At 44.5% G+C, this 18,901-nt stretch overlaps 1 long non-coding RNA gene across 5 annotated transcripts in view; it reads right to left on the bottom strand.

Annotated features, from left to right (window-relative positions):
- The window catches only part of LOC119274625, a 50,571-nt gene that overhangs the window by 27,592 nt on the left and 4,078 nt on the right, over positions 1-18,901 (bottom strand). For 4 of the 5 annotated variants that reach the window (XR_005135241.1, XR_005135245.1, XR_005135244.1 and 1 more), the window contains one exon: positions 18,196-18,718. The exons of the other annotated variant lie outside the window; for it this stretch is intronic. This is a non-coding gene — a long non-coding RNA (uncharacterized LOC119274625). Of the gene's footprint in view, positions 1-18,195; positions 18,719-18,901 lie in introns of those variants that run through there. 5 annotated transcript variants of the gene reach the window in all.

The raw sequence follows: 18,901 nt of genomic DNA, 5'->3' as shown, positions 1-18,901 counted from the left end.
AAGCAGAAATTGGGGCGCCTTAAACATGACTGCAAGGATATGGGTACGCTAATGGCGGCTCTGGTCAAATATGCTGATTCTGATAGTACTAAGGATCCCGAGTCTGACAGTGAAAAGACAGGGAAAGGAAAACGGAATGACAGTAGAAAGGGCCAGCAGCACAACCCGGAGAAACAAAATAGCAATAAGCGTAAAGCGGATGACAACCCAGAACTTGTGGCTAATGTTAATACACAAGGTAACAATCAGAGGCATAAGGGTAAGTGGCCTCGATCCGGCGGGTTATACACCTTTCTTCATAGTCTATGGAGTCTAGGCGGCCTTGCTAAGTGATATTCGGTCGTTGGGATATAACCCATCTTTGGTTTTACTATACTTGAGCCCGGCTCTTATGATATATATGTTTTTGACAATGTACATATTATATAAAATAATAAAGCAGGACCTTTGTCCTTTTTTCACCTTCAAAAAAGGTGTATATGTCTTTTTGACAGGTAGTGGAAACAACCAACAGGGACCGGATCATATCTGAATCCGGCTTTCCCTTTGGACCGGCTTATGATCATATCTGAATCGAGCCATGATCACTTGGGGGCTTCCTGTTCAAACATAGGTCATATCTGAACCAAAGAGAACATAGCTGTCGATACCCACTTGATCGGCATACTTGCCAAACCTACTTGGGGGCTTCTTGATCATATTTGAATCATAGCTTAACATCTTTAGGTCTGACGTGGATCGTATACGAATCAGCGTCATTAAACAAATCTTATGGTCACTTGGGGGCTTCCTATTCAAACATAAGTCGTATTCGAACCAAAGAGAACATAGCTGTCGATACCCACTTGATCGGCATCGCCAAGCCACTGGGGGCTATATGATCGTATCCGAATCTTAGCTTAACCCCTTTGGAACGGTTTACTGATCGTATCTGAATCAGAAGCCTGTAAAGTATTTTGATTATCCTGAAACCTTGTGAAAAGCATTTTGAGATGTTTTTTGTCTTGCCGGTTTAATATTTGTTACCCCAGGTTGTTAAGTGCCGGGTAAACATTATATAAGCCGGGAAGATTATCCAAGGATTGCAGAATAAGGCAAGTAAAATTTAAAACACAAAGGAAGCAAAAGCCAGAAATATATAGCCATGGCAGCTTACGAAAAGTATTAAGCATGCACAAAGGCATGACAAGCATGGGGAAGTTTTCTCTACCCTATTACAAGACTCCCCGAGTCTGAAATTGATGAAGCATTGTTTTTTGGCCAAACACTTGGCGATTTACTCCTTTGGCGGGCTTGAGGGATCCGGGTCATCCTTCTCCGCTTCTCCGTTGGCGGTTTTGTCCTGGAAAGTTGATGAGGCCCAATCAATGCCGCTCAAAGCTTCAAATTCAGCTTCAGCATCTATTAAACCGGCCGGGTCCACTTCAGGGGCAAAAGTATGCTTACGAATTGGAGGGATCAGGCTGATTTGATCATACGGAGCGTTTGGGATTCTCCGGTTTTCACTGTCATAAGCTGATGCATACTTGCTAAGATCTATGTCGTTTCCAATAAGGGTTGCCATGGGACGTATGGCCTTGACACAGGCATTGAAGTCATGGTCATCAAAGGCAGTGCCGTCCTCCTTCAGATGTGGGTATCCAAGGGCAAGGTCAGCCGGGTCTAGTTCTGGGAGCCATGCTTTGGCCCGGCTCAATGCGGCTACGGCTCCGGCTCTTGAGGACGCCCGCCTTAAATCTTGGATCCGCTGAGGAAGGAAAGCGAGGCTCTTCAATACATCTTGCAGAAGGCGGGGATGTGGAGTTGATAAAGCTACAACGGCCAAGTCATGTTGTGACCCGGAGTACAGCTGCTCCACAAGGGTGTAAACTGCCTTAAGCTTGGCCAGCATGTTTTGCTTGAGGTTGGTACTCCTAGGGCATGTATGGTCACAAGCATAACAATAAGCCAGAGATACTCGTCACACTAAATCTTGGAAGATTACAATGTTTAAAGGCTTAGAGTGACTTACCGAAGATGGCTGAGACCATTTGGGATATCTGCCGCTTTAAGTCAGACAGTTCGGTTGTTGCCTCTGCAAGTGATGCTTCTGCCGTTTCAGCCCGAGCCACTAATGAAGCCCTTTCATCAACCCAAGATTTTTTCTCCGACTCAAAAATTTTCTTCAATTTCTCTTGTTCAGAGATGCTGAATTCAAACTTGGAGTTTGCTTTTTGAGTTTCCAGCTCTTGAAGCTTCAGTTGGCTCTTCAGGTCAACAATCTGCGATTCAAATTGACTTATGGTGACCTGCATTGACATCAGGTTCTGGTCAGGATTATAAGGTAACATTCAAAGTCTCAAGCACCTTACAAGTAAAGATACTTGACACTTGGGGGCTAATGTATGCTGAAGAATTGTAAACCTTCTCTTGCCGGGTCACATATATTAAAGTCTCAAGCACTTTACAAGTAAAGATACTTGACACTTGGGGACTAATGTGTCAATTCAAAGTTTCATGCTATCAACGGGTTAAAAGTATTCACTTTAAACCGGACAAACTAACAGTAAGTAGATTTCTAAGTCTATAGCATATTCATTCATAAGCGATAGACTTGGGGGCTGGTACAGTAAGTAAGGTTTAGGGAAAGTTAAAGTTATACCTCAGATTTATGATGTATTTGCTTCACCATGTCAATTTCCAGGTCACAGCTGTTGTGCACTTGGTTCAGATAACCTGAGACTATATCACCAATGCTTAGGTGAGCATAATCAGTGATATCTTGTTTAGCTTTCCGACGTTGGGCAAACTCCTCCTTGGCAGTGCACTGAGCAAGAATAGTAGGCTGGCCCGGTTCAACGTATTGGTTTTTCAGAAACACAACTTATGGATTAGTTGTCTTGACCGGGCTATGAATTTCCGGGTTATCAGAATTGTGGACAACGTCTTTTGTAGGCGGGTCAGAGGTTGACACCGGAATATCAAGAGCCGGTTCAGGCGGTGGCTAAGGAGTGGAGCTGTCAGGAACGGATGAGTCAATTGCCGATTCGGGGACCACCGGGTCTTGGGACGGCTTATTCTTCTTTGCCCTCTTGCTGGGCTTCACTTGAAGGCTGTCAATCAAAGTGGAAGGGTGAGTATCAACATATAAGTATGGAAATTTTTAAAGTAAGAAAGGTTGCATTACCCGGGAGCTGTTTTAAAAACCGGCATGTTTGATTGCATCGATTCGTTGGAAGACGGAGAAGCATCCTGATAATTGGAGTCAGATGAATTGAGAGGTTGGCGAATTATACCCGCCAAAGGAAAAGCAGAATGTAAATCGGAGGTAACCTCGGTTCGACGCTTCCTGGTTACATCAGGTAAGCCGGAGGAGAGTTCGGCGTCTTGAGTGGCTCGAGTTTGCCTCCGGTTCTCAAGCTGTTGTTGCTTCAAAAGAAATTGAGGATCTTGATAAGCAAGTGCATGTGAAAATCTTACTTTCCGGGTCACCCTTCGGATCTTTTGCTTTGGCAAAGGCTATGAGTCGGAGGAGATTATAGTTACCTCTTCATTGGCTGCTCGATTGTTCCCCGTATCTTCCTGAAGGGATAAAATGTCAGACGGGTGATAAGAAGGGACTTAAGAAAAATTAAAGATTACCTCTTCCTCATCCGAAGAGCTATCCTCCAATCTGAGTAAGTCAGAGGCGCTGGGTTTCTTCTTCTTTGAGGTTCCTACCTTGGCGGCTTTCCTTTCAGCTTTCTTGGTTGTCCTGGCCTGTTTGGCAGCTTCATGGTCATATTTGACCTTCCAGAAGTCATCACCGGTCTGTGGAAAAAGTCAAAGAATTATGAGTATCAAGAAAGGTATAATATATCCGTAAACATTTGTTACGATTGATAACTTACCGCAGGGGCCGGGTTATTCTTGCAAAATGGGAGTAAGCCGAAGGCGTTGCTCGTCACGGTGCCCTCCTTCAGCAGCGACTGGGTTGTAGCATCCACCACATCATCTGGTAAGTCATTAGGGCTATGGCGTAGCGGATCATTCTTTTCTCCAGTATAAGTACACATTAAGCTGGGACGCCGGCTTAATGGAAGTATTCTCCAAGTGGCCCAGACTCGGACCAAATCGATGTCGTTTAACCCATTTCCCAAGAGAGCTTTAATCTTCCTAATGGTAGAATTGAGAGGCACGCGTTCAAGTGTTGTCAACTTGTCTGGTAACTGATGGTTAGATTCAAGGCGCAGGGCGCGAAAGCCGGGCAGAGGTTTTTGATCAGCCGGAGAAGTGTCCTGACAGTAGAACCATGTCTGGTTCCAAGATTTTGGGTGACTCGGTAGCTCGGCATAAGGGAAAAGACAGTCTCTCCGTCGCTGGATTGAGATGCCGCCAAGCTCAAGACTAGGCCCGTTGGCACGTTCATTTTGTCGGTTCATATAAAAAAGTTCCCTGAACAAAAGCAGACTTGGCTCCTCTCCCATGTACACCTCGCAGAAGACTTGAAAATTGCAAATATTTGACACGGAATTGGGTCCGATGTCTTGAGGTCTAAGGTCAAAGAAATTTAAAACTTCTGTGAAGAATTTTGAGCCGGGAGGAGCAAATCCACGGCTCATATGATCAGTAAAAATTATTACTTCCCCGGCTTTGGGTGAGGTTTTTCTTCAGACGGGTCAGGGGCACGGTAAGACATGACAGCCTTTTTTGGCAGATGCCCAGACTTCACAAATTCAGCTAGTTTGCTATTGGTAACTATGGATGGAACCCAGTTGCAAGTCACAGGGGCCTTGGTAGCCTTAGGAGCCATCACAACAATTGGCCTATGGAAAAATAAGAAGATCCGGTTCAATTTTAACCCGGGAGGAAAGTCTTGATTATTTAAAGTGCCGGCTTAATGAGGGGCCTAATGATATAAGGATGACTGTGCAACAATGTTTAAGCCGCTACAAGTATCAAGTGCAATTCAAAAAAATTCCGGGTCATGAGGGGCAGTGAAGATTCTGTATCATTTATTTAAGCCGGACATCTCGACAGTTGTGTTTCAGGGCATTTACCAGAAGAGATTTTCCGGGTGATAAAAGCAAGTTTCACAGCTAACAGTTATTATTCTGGATCAAAATATTGCTCTAAAAAGGAAATTTCCACCTAAAACGAGGCAGAGAACTTCATGCACTCGAAGAGGGTTCCTGAACAAGGGAAAGGAGATCTATTTTTATGCAAGATCAACACAAACAAATACCGCAGCAGTTCTACGTGGTTTTCACGATCTAAACAGGGCATTGGAAGGAACTAGCGAGGGTTTGGTGTCGGCCAGTGATGAACACTAACGAACTCGATAAGAACCTAATGCAGATCTGAGAAAGGGAACGAAAGGAACTCACAGATGCGGACGAGTTGCGGAGGTTCGCCGTCGATCTCTGGTCAAGGTCAGGTCGATGCAGCGGCCTGAGTCAATGAAGATGAGGGAGTCGATGGTGACAGCAGGCGGAGCTTGAGTGGCAGAGAGGAGAGGAAGAAAACGACTAGGGAAGACCTAGGTAGCTCTATTTATAAGGGAAGACTGACCGAGCGAGCGCGAAAAATGAGGAGATAACATTCATTATCCAGCGGCTCTGGCGCCTCAATTCTCGGGATGGTCAGTAAAGACAAAGATCCATTGAAGATGTGACGTTATAAAAAATAAAGTTTTAATGAAGATGACATCACAGAGATTTAACCCGGAGTTAGATGATGACTTCACGGCGGGTTAAAATCCTTCGCGCAAGATAAAAGACTGCAGGGCGGTTCATAAGGTATTTTAAGATTGACATGAACCGGTTCAAATCAATCTGGGCCTAATGTTGGGGATATAACTATTTGTGTAAGCCGCCCAGGAGGGGCCGGGTTACGCAAAGAGGACTCACCAGAGAGACGCCCAAGACAAGGCATGAAGATGACGGTTCATAGGAAGCTTAAGGCCCACAGGCGACTTAAGGCCCGTTGTAGTAAACCGCTGTAATAATATTACTTGTATGATAAGGTAGACTTAACTAGTCACCGAGCCGGACATTGTTTATAAGCCGGCCGGGACTCTGTAAGCTGCAGGGCGTCGACCCGTGTATATAAGGGGATGACCCGCTGGCGGCTTAGGGCAAGAAACAACTCATCGAGAGCCAGGCATAGCGTATCTCGCTCCCTGGTCATCGAAACATCAATACCAACCCAACTAGACGTAGGCCTTACCTTCACCGTAAGGGGCCGAACTAGTATAAACCCTCTCGTGTTCTTTGTCCCGATTAACCCCTTCAAGCTTCCTAGTTGCGATGGCTCCACAACTAAGTCCTTTCACGAGGACATCTGACGTGACAATTCCATGACATGTCATCCGCACCATCTATCCCAAGATGGGTGACAAGGGCTCCTGCAGCAGCTACTGCATTGATCTCATGCATCGCCTCTTCACATCTCCTAAAGGGAAGATCAATGTTCCACACTTTCTATGGCATGAGATCCGCCTTGCTAGCTTCCAGCACAAGAGGGCTTTTCCTCATGCACCTTTTATTCAGGCTTTTATCGAAAGTGTAGCTCCCTTTCCCATTGCCCGCACTCATGTACATGAGTGATGGGTCATTCCCTCTCACATGGCGGCTGATCATGTTCCTCCTCCTCTCGCTCCTGCTAGTCGCACCGCCGCTAGTGTTCCTTCTCATGCTACCCATCCTCCTTCCAGTGCTGCCCCCTTTGGGCGCATTGCTCGTTTTCTTGGGAAGGCTCACTCTGCCATGATGAAGATGTTCACCTTCCATTGCTCCCAACACCACGATGTGGTCACTCACATGGTCACTTCAAAGAACGCTCTGAAGGCTCGTCTGAGAGACTCAAGAGTGTATGATGTGAGTGACGATGAGCGTCTTCCTCAAGCCCCTCCTTCTGACATTGGTTTTCCCTCCGGTCCTGAGTGGGCTGATTTCTTCGACGAGGCTGGTGGCAGTGGTGTTCATGATGATGATCATGAGGATGATCTCTAATGCTATTATGTTTTCCCCCTATTTTTCTATTTTTTTGGATACTTGATGCCAAAGGGGGAGTAGGCTCTATATGCATGTTATTCTAGCTCATTATGTAATCAAACTTATTGTTATTGTTGTGTTTTAGCTTGTACTGAACCTATGTTATGAGTTTGTTGAATCTGAGATTTGGTGAATCTACATGTGATGAATCTATATGAAGTTTAACTCTTGATTATCGTGTGTATGAGATTTGGTTATAGTGGCGTCATTTTGAGGGGGAGCCCTCATCATTTGGTTTTTGTATCTATGGTATCACTTTGAGGGGGATCTCGCTCGTTACTCATTCTTGATTATGGTTATTGAGCTCCACAACAAATACTTCCGATTACTATTATGAGTATGCATATGAGTTGTCATCAACTACCAAAAAGGGGGAGATTGAAAGTGCAATCATGCCCTTAATCATATTTTGATGTTGATGACAACACATATGCTAGGGACTAATCATGTTTATCAAGTATATCTCAGGACTATGTCTCAAAGACCGTGTGCATGGATCATGACTAGGGACAAAAATCATATAACTCAAGAATGGAGATACAAGATATTGACTTCATTTATGGTTTGTTCTTGAGTATAGGGATCCCGCACTATTAAGAGGGGATCGTTGGATCTAGTGAAAAACTTGCTCAAAAGCCACTTTTTCTATACCTTGCCTTCGGACGTCCGGTGTTCTACGGACGTACGGTCCCTCTTGATTGCCCGGACGTCCGGTGTTCCTTTACAGAAGCATTTTTACGGATGTCCAGAACTCTCTGGACGTCCGGCACTTTCACAACAGAAGCATTTTTACGGACGTTCGGACTCTCCGGTCGTCCGTGCTCCGGATGTCCGGCCCAGCTCGGACGTCTGTATCCTGTACACTGGGTTGTGGCTCACAGTTTCACAGCGGCCAGTCGTCCGATGACTGTCGGACGTCCAGACCTATTTGTGCCTCCGGACGTCCGACGTTCTCCGGACGTCCGGCCCATCCTGTACACTTACGTTTCTCCAAACGGTCACTTTTACCCACCACCTATATATATATATACCTTTCCCTTCCATGGGATAGGACTAACCATTCACTTTGAGCCTATCAAGAACACTCCTCACTCTCTCTCTCATTCATCCACACCAAATCCTAGATTCCCAAGTGTTCTAGGAGCATTTGAGAGAAGTTCTCCAATCAAGTGATAGATCCACTCCTTCCCCTTCTTTGCACCAAAGGAATTCGTGATTTGAGCAAGTTTTGAGCTTTTCCCCATCGTTCTTGTTACTCTTGGAGGTTGGAGACTCCTAGGTGGTAGGAGTCATTCGGAGAGGAATCGAACTTTGTGATTACCCTCGGAAAAGTTTGTGAGGGTTTGGAGACCACCCCAAGGTCTACCACTAGTGGTTGAGAAACGCCTTTGTGGTGTTGTCTCAAAGGGAGAATAGGGTGAGCCTTCGTGGCATTGGTGTGCCTTCGTGGTAACATCCACCTCTCTAACGGTGACTAGCTTCCCTCCAAGGAAGTGAACATCGGCATACATCCTCGTCTCCCGGAGTTGCGGTTATTCCTAACCCTAACTCTCTACTTGTGTTTACTTGTCTCTTTACACTTACGTACATCATATTGTGCTTACCTACTTACGTGTTTGTGTTACTTGCTTAGTACTTTGTGCTCACGTGCAATTGTTAGGCTCATCTTCATATTCCGCATTATTGCCTAAAATTGCTAAGTAATAATTAAAATTTGCAATTGTACCTATTCACCCCCCCCCTCTAGGTCCATCTCGATCCTTTCACATGCGAAGGCGATGCGGTGGCACAGAGAAGACCGTAAGAAAGAGGGAAAGTTGAGAGTACCCGCTGACGGTTCACAGTGGAGAAAAATCGAGAGAAAGTACAGGAAGGAGTTTACAGGTGACCCAAGGAACGTATGGTTTGGTCTAAGTGCAGATGGCATTAATCCTTTTGGGGAGCAGAGCAGCAACCATAGCACGTGGCCTGTGACTCTATGTTCGTATAACCTTCCTCCTTGGTTGTGCATGAAGCGGAAGTTCATTATGATGCCAGTGCTCATCCAAGGCCCTAAGCAACCCGGCAAGGACATTGATGTGTACCTAAGGCCATTAGTTGAAGAACTATTATAGCTGTGGAATGGAACAGGCGTACATGCATGGGATGAGCACGGACAGGAAGAATTTGACCTAAAGGCGTTGTTGTTCGTGACCATCAATGATTGGCCTGCTCTCAGTAACCTTTTAGGTCAGACAAACAAGGGATACCGTGGATGCACGCACTGTTTGGATGATACTGACAGTATATATTTGGAGAGTTGTAGGAAGAATGTGTACCTGGGACATCGTCGATTTCTTCCGAGCAGGCATCCCGTAAGAAAGAAAGGCAAGCATTTCAAAGGTGAGGCGGATCACCAGACGAAGCCTCGCCACCGTACTGGTGCTGATGTACATGATATGGTCAAGGATTTGAAGGTAATCTTTGGAAAGGGTCCTGGCGGACAACCTGTTCCGAAGGACGCTGACGGACGCGCGCCCATGTGGAAGAAGAAATCTATATTTTGGGACCTGCCCTATTGAAAAGACCTAGAGGTCCGCTCCGCAATCGACGTGATGCACGTGACGAAGAATCTTTGCGTGACCCTGCTTGGCTTCTTGGGCGTGTATGGGAAGACAAAAGATACACCAGAGGCACGGGAGGACCAGCAACGTATGCACGGAAAAGACGGCATACATCAGGGTCAGGCCAGCTACGCTCTTACTAAAGAAGAGAAGGAAATCTTCTTTGAATGCCTGCTCAACATGAAGGTACCGTCAGGCTTCTCATCGAATATAAAGGGAATAATAAATACAACAGAGAAAAAGTTCCAGAACCTAAAGTCTCATGACTGCCACGTGATTATGACGCAACTGCTTCCGGTTGCATTGAGGGGGCTTCTACCGGAAAACGTTCGATTAGCCATTGTGAAGCTATGTGCATTCCTCAATGCCATCTCTCAAAAGGTAATCGATCCAGAAATCATATCAAGGTTACAGAATGATTTGGTGCAATGTCTTGTCAGTTTTGAGTTGATGTTCCCACCATCCTTCTTCAACATCATGAGCAAGAGATGGAGGATGCAGGGGTCACTCCAATTACTAGGAGCTGGCCCCCCAGGTGCAGAACTTGGTTCTATGCGCATGGGGGGCATTGGACCTGAAGACATGCCTGGTTTCGCAGAAGGCAAGTCTAAAAGGAGCCAAACAAAAGATACTTGACGCAATAGAAGAAGCTCGAACGGGGGCATTCACGCCCAACAGAGAGAACGACGAGCTTACGCGTGCCCTGGGAAATCCTGAACACCCGGGAAGAACACGAGGCAAGGGTGTTATTCCCTGGTATGAGGCTTTTTGGACTGGAACGACGACTGCAGGTCTGGTGCAAAAAAGAAGATGGAGGGCGAGAAGAAGAGGAAGCTGGAGGAGGAGCAGAGGAAGCAGGACGCAGAACGCCTTCAAGGCCTAGAAGCAAGGCACGCGGACTTGGCACTCAAATTCCAGCAGCAGCAGCAGTAGATCGACTCACTTAGCCAGGAAAGGGGGTCTCAGCAGCGGCATCAGCAAGCGGATGATCGTCCATCATTGGATAGCACCGTCCCATCCATGCCGAGAAGCAGCGTTGGTTCTGCCCCGGGCGACACACGGCTGGATACATACCACCCTGTGGATGACATCATAGAGAACACTAACTGTGAGCTACACTCCAAAATGAAGAACATATCCATGAAGGTGGCGAACGCTGTTGCTTTCATAATTACCCCTGAAGCAACCTTCCATTGCATGCCGATTCCAGAGGGCTATGCTCGTGTCATGGTTGATGAAGTGGTGGAGCCATATCCGATGCTAGCACTTGGCATTGCTGGAGGTGACGGCGAGCGCACACTGGGAGAGGCTGTACATCGTATCATCCTATGGAGAAAGGATTGCATCATCTTTCCAAGTCCACCGACACCGCGTCTTCTGCCGACTCCTCCTCGAAGTCTGCCACCGAGTCAGCAGACTCCCGCTCCTCCAAGTCCACAAACGCGTGAGCCGACTCCTCCTCGAAGTCCGCCACCTCAAGTCCCCGAACGCGTGAGCAGACTCCTCCTCCTTCATGTCCGGCACGGCGTCAGGCCACTCCTCCTGCTTCAAGTCCGGCACAGTGTCATCCACGTCAGCCGTCTCAACAATCGCAGAAGAGACACCCCGCAGCTATGGTGCGTAGCGGTACGAGTCGAGGTAGTACAGGAAGTACAGGCGGAGACAAGCGATATAAATATGGTCCAAGCCTCGCTCCTCTTCCTCAGAGGCCTTACGACGTGACCGAGGAGCAAAACGCAGCCATAGTGCAGGCCCAAGTGGACGCCCATTTTGGACCGAAACCGCACCGCCGCCAAAGGAGAAAGTGCCTGAGAAAACGATTGACCACTTCATTCGTATGGCTAGAGCACCAGCTCCCAAGCCTGTTGACTCAGACTATGAGCGCCAAATTAGGAAGCTATATCGAGCACGGCTATAAAAGGAAGCGAGCTCGAGCTCGAGCCAACAAACAGCTGGCAAAAAATGCGGGAAAACCGTTCCCCAGCTGGGAGAACAGGCGGCGCAAGCGATCCCCCCGCTTGTTGTGCCAACAACACATGAGAGGAGTACGCGCGCCAAATATTATTGTGGGCAAACCGTTAGCTTTCCCCAGCTGGGCGATGTGGTAATAACGGAGGAGCATATAATGCAGGCTGAAATGCTCAAGATCTCTGTTGGACAACTCCTCGAAATCGAGCCCGTGTCTCCGCTTAGAGAATCGAAAATAAAACGGAAATATGTCCGGGGCCAACCTTTGGTCCATCCAGACAAGGTCAAGGACCTCCCAACGAGAATGTATGAATTGCATCAATGGTACATGAACATTACCAAGATTTCCAATCGAGAGTCCCTCATGGTGAATGTCAAGTGTGAGCATTACTACCATGAGAAAGCTCTGGCCGTTGAGTATTCAAAACTATTTCAGTTATACAATCAAGACGTACTCGACAAGTCTATCGTCAATTGCTATTGTCTGTAAGTGATTTCTTTCTGTAATTTAAGTCTCAAGCTAGCTATGTAGTGATAATTTTGATCAATCATTACATGTAATTATCCTCACTATATTCTTTTCTGTGGTATTATATGCAGGATGAAGATGTATGAAATGAAAAAATCTAGATGCTATGACATTGGGTTCATTGACCCAAATACCATTAATGAGTACATATGGAATCTTCCAGAATATCAAGCAGGTGTAGAGAAAAGCATGCTAGAGTTCTTGAAGCGCCTCAATACCAATGAAGATATACTACTTCCTTACAACTTCATGTGAGTCACACTTTCTTGTAATACAAATTCTGTTTTTGCTTACTAGCTAGTTAGATGTTAATAATTAAGTGTATACGGTTTACAACGGTTGATTAATTTTATGCACATGCCCGCTTAATTAAGACATGCAAACGTGTGCGCATGCAGTTGGCACTGGATCTTGTTAGACATTAAAGTTGAGGAAGGAAAAATTGAATTACTGGACTCACTAACTAAAAAAGATAAAGACTACACCATCGTGAAGAGGATAGTCAACAGGTAATTTCAATCATTATTAACTATATCTCGGCCTATTATTAGTTCGTCATTTCCTGATATGAACTATTTAATAACCCCTTTATTAATTTTCTTTGCCAGCGGGCAGGGCATGGGCAAAGTTCATCAAGGTGACTCCAGACAAATGGGCAAAAAAGTTATTTTGGCATCGACCAAAGGTAAGTAATTAAGTAGTATTAGCTAGCTATCATCTCTTTAATTCTTGTTTCAATATCATTAATCAATTATCATGCTTGATTAATCATTATCTGATTTAATTCCATTCTCGTAAAGGCCCTGAAGCAGGCGTCGGGGAATGATATGTGTGCATTCTATGTTTGCGAGAACATTCGCATGATGGCGTCCGAAAGGAGCAGATCTGATAGACAGGACTGGGTACGTTTGTCAGAACACTATTCACACCATTATAGATATCTAGTCACACAACTAATACACATGCATATTGATCTCCTTCTTAACAGTTCAGAAAGGTGCAGGATAAGCTCTTACCAGCGAACCGCATACTAACACTTCAAGAAGAAATAGCCGGATTTTTGCTCGACCAGATCATAGATCCCAAAAGAAAATACTATTACCCGCTACCGCCCCATGAACCACTTGTCATCGTGCTCCGGAGGCACCAAGGCAACATGTAGAAGAAATTGTATATGTATATACATATATATATATATATAGGGTTGCGCTATTCGTCACCCTGAGTGAAGAATATTCCTCACCCTAGCCAGAATGTACGTCGTGCCGAACGCCTGAACCAACGACGTCCCCAAAAAACTTTCCACCAGCCATAAGATTACCTCCCACATAACACCGGCTAACGTAATAAACTATTTATGAGTCGTAAGCTTACCTCGGCATCAGACTAGCGAGCGGGCTTAAAAAACTCAGTAGCCAACATAAGATTACAGAGGCGTACAGGAAAGAAAGAAACCTGCCGTAAGAATAAATGGCAATGTATTTTTTCCAGCAACCAATGTTTTGTAAGTGGCTGATAATTACACCATGTATTAAATGGTTTTTTTATGTCCCTGTTAACTACGTAATGTAAGAGATGGCATTGGTTTGACATATGCACACTAGTGATTCCACTTAAGAAATCACGGTGCATAAATACAACTCAAACTCTTGCCTGGATGTGAGCAATCATGTCGTATAATCATGAGCTAATGTAGTGGGCAATAGAGGATAACAGAAGAACTGCGTGCTTGCTTGACAAAATAATTTAGTGGTCAATAGTGGTCATGAGTAGTACAACATGCCGTTTCGGCCATTTTTCTTTTCTAAGAGCATCCACTGGATTGGTAAATTGACCACTCCAAACTATAGTCAAGGACAAAGAGCATCCACTGTATCAGATGATTAAGATGAATCTTATCAGCGTATTTAATATTTATACAATTATTCCTACCACGTGTAAGAATATATCGAGGAAACTTGCAAAAAAAATCTCTAGAGGACCACATTTTTCAGAATTTCTTCAATCAGATTTTCAGGTGTCAACACAAGGCCTTCATTGCTTTGTAGACAATACTTTTGATCAGTTGGAAGAGGAAGCCAGGGGCAAAATGGTATTCCATAACAAAACATCACAGGAAACCAGCGCCTTGAATCGTCCCTGGAAGACTGACCCCGTCACTCAGCCTGAGAGTGACACCATGGCCCATGGGAGAGACTGGCTCGGCGAAGAGGCATCACAGTGGCGGCGATGAAGGATGTTACCATTATGGCATAAGAGGCGTTCGGGAGCATCCCGTCTAACAAGAGGAGGTTGCATTACCGCCTTGCTGCAATAAATACAAACAGAATGGGGAGTCCGGGATGACTCCAAGAAGCTACAAAAGTATAGTAATAATTCAGAAAAAGAAATGAAACAAGTCATATCTGCACTATATCATACATACTGTTGTCTGCAACTTCTGGCTAGAATAGAGTTATACAACAGTCTGAACTGCAGAATTAGCATTGTGCTTCCTGAACAGAATGAAGAAAACTAAATAGAGCAAAAACTAATAGAAGTATGCAAATGATCAGGATGAACAGATTATACAAGAACAAAGGAAACATTAAACTCCTGCTTTCCTCTTCGTATACAAGAAGTAAACAGAAATCTCTAAGATCATGAGCTTAAAAGCTTGACATGATAATTTACATTCCTGACAGAATTTTTACACACATTTTATTACAAGGAACATATAAGAAATAAAATCATACAAACTAGTCTGTAGCTGGGAATTTCAATCATTAACTGAGATGCATGCCATCAGTCTATCTTGATTTTAAAAAAACCGCAGTAGTAGTCAAAATAAATCATCACAGGAACCACAAGTCAATAAAGATTCAATCTTGGGCGCAAAAGCCTATCTTTTCGCTCCCCTAAATTTGGAGTTACATTTATTGAGAAATCAAACTTTTTAGACAAAAATGTAAATGGTGAGTATATGGCAGTAACAGTACTCCCTCCCCACCCCTCAATCATGCATGTCGAGTAAAGGTTAACTATGAAGAAACCCAAGAAGACATCTAACTAAGGACATACAGAGTAGGCAAAAGAAATTATGACAATCCCAGTACTGAGCATGTAGGATAGCTATACCCGAAACAAATATTTTGGGGGCGAGACCAGTATAAAATACACAATGTTTCAACTCTGCATTTGGGGAGGTAGTCCATCCAAATTCAGAACCAAATTTCTTACTGAATCCAACTTAATTCAAGCACATACTTGGCATGAGAGAGTAAACAACACATAATCATGTAAAATGACGAAGAAGGGGTGATACTAAAGAACTCCCATGGCGAACACCTAGTTGCCAACCGTTGTCGTGGACGAGATGCAGCCCGCATCAAGCAAAATGCTGTCAATCACCAGTGATGCTAAAACAATATACAAGAACAGAAGTTGCTACATGAAACAGTGAATAGACACATAATTCGAGCAGATTCATTGGATGGGAGATTATGGCAGATTCATATATAAATTGATGGACAGGGGGTGACATTGATTGCTTTAATATGGTCATAGCAAGTAAATAGAAGTGCACTAGAGTTTCTTTTTTGAAGTTATTGCTTCATCCGGTTTCTGATTTATCCAATAATCTATGTGGAGAATGTTGGAGCTAACTCAACATTCCCTTAATCTAATTTAGAGATAACCTGGTAGCCTTTTATAAATTTTCAAGTTGTGCATAAGAAAGATTCAAGCAGCTAACTATAAATTTACGCAGAGATGTCAGGTTAGCTGAAACCCAAACAAAGTGAACACGGTGATGGTCATAAGGCTACTAGATTTTTTTCTAAACGCCTTAAAATCTGAACTGAACTCTTATATCATGATTCATGTCATCTAAATATTACAGTTTGGACAGGACAATGGTGGAACTTTGAGCGAACATTCTTTTCCTTCGGTTTTTAGAGCTACCACCATATATTTTTGGAGGCAAAGCTATCCCTGTACCAAGGAGAGCGACTTGATTAAGAACGCCTGTAAGCTTTATACTGAATCCCTGATTTTTTTTTTGAGGAAGACTGAATCCCTGATTTGTTCGAACTACCAAGACACTAGTTCAGAATTCCTACTAGAAAGCTGCATAGTCCAGCTTGCTACACTAGAAGCTACGGAGTGTGCTACTCTTACTATCTTCAGATTAAGCTAATTTTGGAACTAATAAACTGAAGAGCAATGGAACCACACTCCTAACCAATCGGAAAACAAATAATGGTTCTGGTTTTGCTTCAGGCTAGAACATCTCATATTCAGCATGTTTGGCAAATGATGGGCAGAGCAATAGGAGATTAAAGGAAGGAGTTAATAGGATATTGGGCAAGGGAATTAGTATTACTCTAAATCATTTACTTGGTTTCTTTTGGGATTTATTTGCAGGGAGTGAAGGAGAAAGGTTTGATCGCTTTATTTGATTAGTGGGTCAAACAAGAACTAAATGCAACATTACCAAATTGACCATTAGTCTGTTTGTTCCCCATAAATCAACAATATGGATAAACTATCTACCGGATCAAATAACGTGTACTATGTGGTGATCATGGTCAAGTAGATAATGCATGTTTCTGATTTCTTCTTATATTCGTGCACTCCTGCAGCAATAGCCGAAGGTCCAAGCCTCCAAGGCAACTCAAACAAGGCTACGGCCATCGGCTGGAAACATCGAGGCAATAAATTGAGGTTACTGAAGCATATCCATCTGGTCGGGTAGTCGGGCGTAAAAAAGCAATCGATGGTAAAGTTGTAGGAATGAAATAATCAGACAAAAACTCTCGCAAAAATTAATCAAACAAACATGGCTGGATCCTGAAGCAAATCACTAGGGCATCTACCGGAGAGCGTGAAAGTACCTCTTCAGGCAGCAGAGACGACTCACCGCGCCGCCCTACCACGATCAGCTCGCTGTCCAGCCAAGGACGCCACCAACCCCTGGCTCGTGGAGTGGGCCCGTATCGGCCGAGCGTTCATTGCCGGCGACTCGGCCGACGAGGCGTCGTCCGCACGGGAGATGCCCCCGTATCATGAAGAATCCCTGACGCCGACGTCACAGCAGCACGGCTCGGCCCGCCGCGTTGCCCGAAACCTAGGCCAACCTACGAGACGCCGCTCACAACGCGGTGGAGCGTCACGACGCCGGAGTCCAACCGCCGCTCGGCGCTCGCACCCCTCGTCCACTACGCCCCTGTTTATTTTTAGAAGATGGCTCCGCTCCTCGGTTGCGATTTTTTTTTCTTTACGACGGAGTGGGCTCTTGAGTCGATGTAAAATTACATCACGGGGGCAAAAATTTGTGACCGGTGGAGCCTGGTTGGGTGATGCGTTCGAGGAGTCTGGCTCGGTGGCTCGACCGGGGTGAAGAATTACTTATTCTTCACCCTGGGCTACTAATAGACTTTATATATATGCATAACGTGTACAATTTGTAGTATCGTGAAATACCAGCAAAAAAATTGAATGGAAAATAAAACCAACCCCCCCTCAAACATTTAGTACCGGTTGGTGTTACCAACCGGTACTAATATCCTACGCGCGCACGGGCCTGGCTCGTGCCACGTGATGTCACTTTAGCGCCGGTTCGTCATCGTGACGAACCGGTACTAGAGGGGGACCTTTAGTCCCCACTCTTTAGTGCCGGTTGGCAAATCGGCACTAAAGGCCGTTACGAATCGGCACTAGAGGCCGGTTCTGCACTAGTGGATGTACTTTGTCAATTATACCATGTGTGAAAAAAGTAAGAGGTCTCACTTGTTTCATGCTGGTGGTAGAAATATCCATCTTGCCATTTTGGATGGATAATCTGCGAACCTTACTTTGCAAGTTAGACACTTTTCTCATAGTACCATCAAGAATAGTGACAGTTTTCTTCAGTGGACAAGGTACGTATGAGATCAAGTACCATGTCATGTACCCGGCAAGCTTCTACCCTTTCTTCATCATCAATGCCTATGGGTTGTATCATACTTCTATTTATTAGCTCATTGAAATAATTATTTCCGAGCTCATATAAGCTAGTTTCTTGTTTTTCACTATGAACAAAGCCTTCGGCTATCCGCCTCCATATCAAGTCAACTCTTAAGACCTTGAAATTTTCCGGAAATATACTTAAATATAATAAACAAGGCTTCAGATGAGATGGCAGATCATAATAGCTAAACAATAGTATCTTTTTCATGTCCTCCACATTGTGATCTTCTGCAAGTCCATGACAGATGGAATTGAGCAAAGCATACCACTGATCTTTTGCTTTTGTTTGATGATTACTTGCTAGAAGGCTTGCTATGGTAATAATGGCTAATGGTATACCACCACATTTCTTTAAGATGTCTTGGGATACTTGCACCAGTTCATGAGGACACCCCCTCTCATTAGAGAATACTCTCTTATAGAAGAGCCTTCTAGAGATGTCACTAGAAAGAAATTCCATTCTGAAAATATCATCACTAGAAGAGCAGCATGCTTCGGATACACTAACAATGCGAGTAGTCGTGATTATTCGACTTCCAAGACTATTCTTGGGGAAAGCACACTTGATTAAACGCCACACTTTTTCATCCCATATGTCATCAATTACGATGATGTACCTGTTTAAACGTTTCAGATAGTAAGTTAATAAATCAATCAGGGTATATCTAAGTCTGTCTTGGTAAGAAGGGCTTATGTGATGATGTGTTATTGAGGCGAAAATGCACTGGAGAAAAATTCACGAATTTATAAGAACATTGTAAATCTAGTGGATGACTCACAATGTGCTACAAAGATGTTTA

This window comes from Triticum dicoccoides, chromosome 3B (genome assembly GCF_002162155.2).
Source record: "Triticum dicoccoides isolate Atlit2015 ecotype Zavitan chromosome 3B, WEW_v2.0, whole genome shotgun sequence".
Lineage (NCBI taxonomy): Eukaryota > Viridiplantae > Streptophyta > Magnoliopsida > Poales > Poaceae > Triticum > Triticum dicoccoides.
The sequence above is the reverse complement of the archived record's forward strand: the minus strand, read 5'-3'. Positions and strand labels throughout refer to the sequence as shown.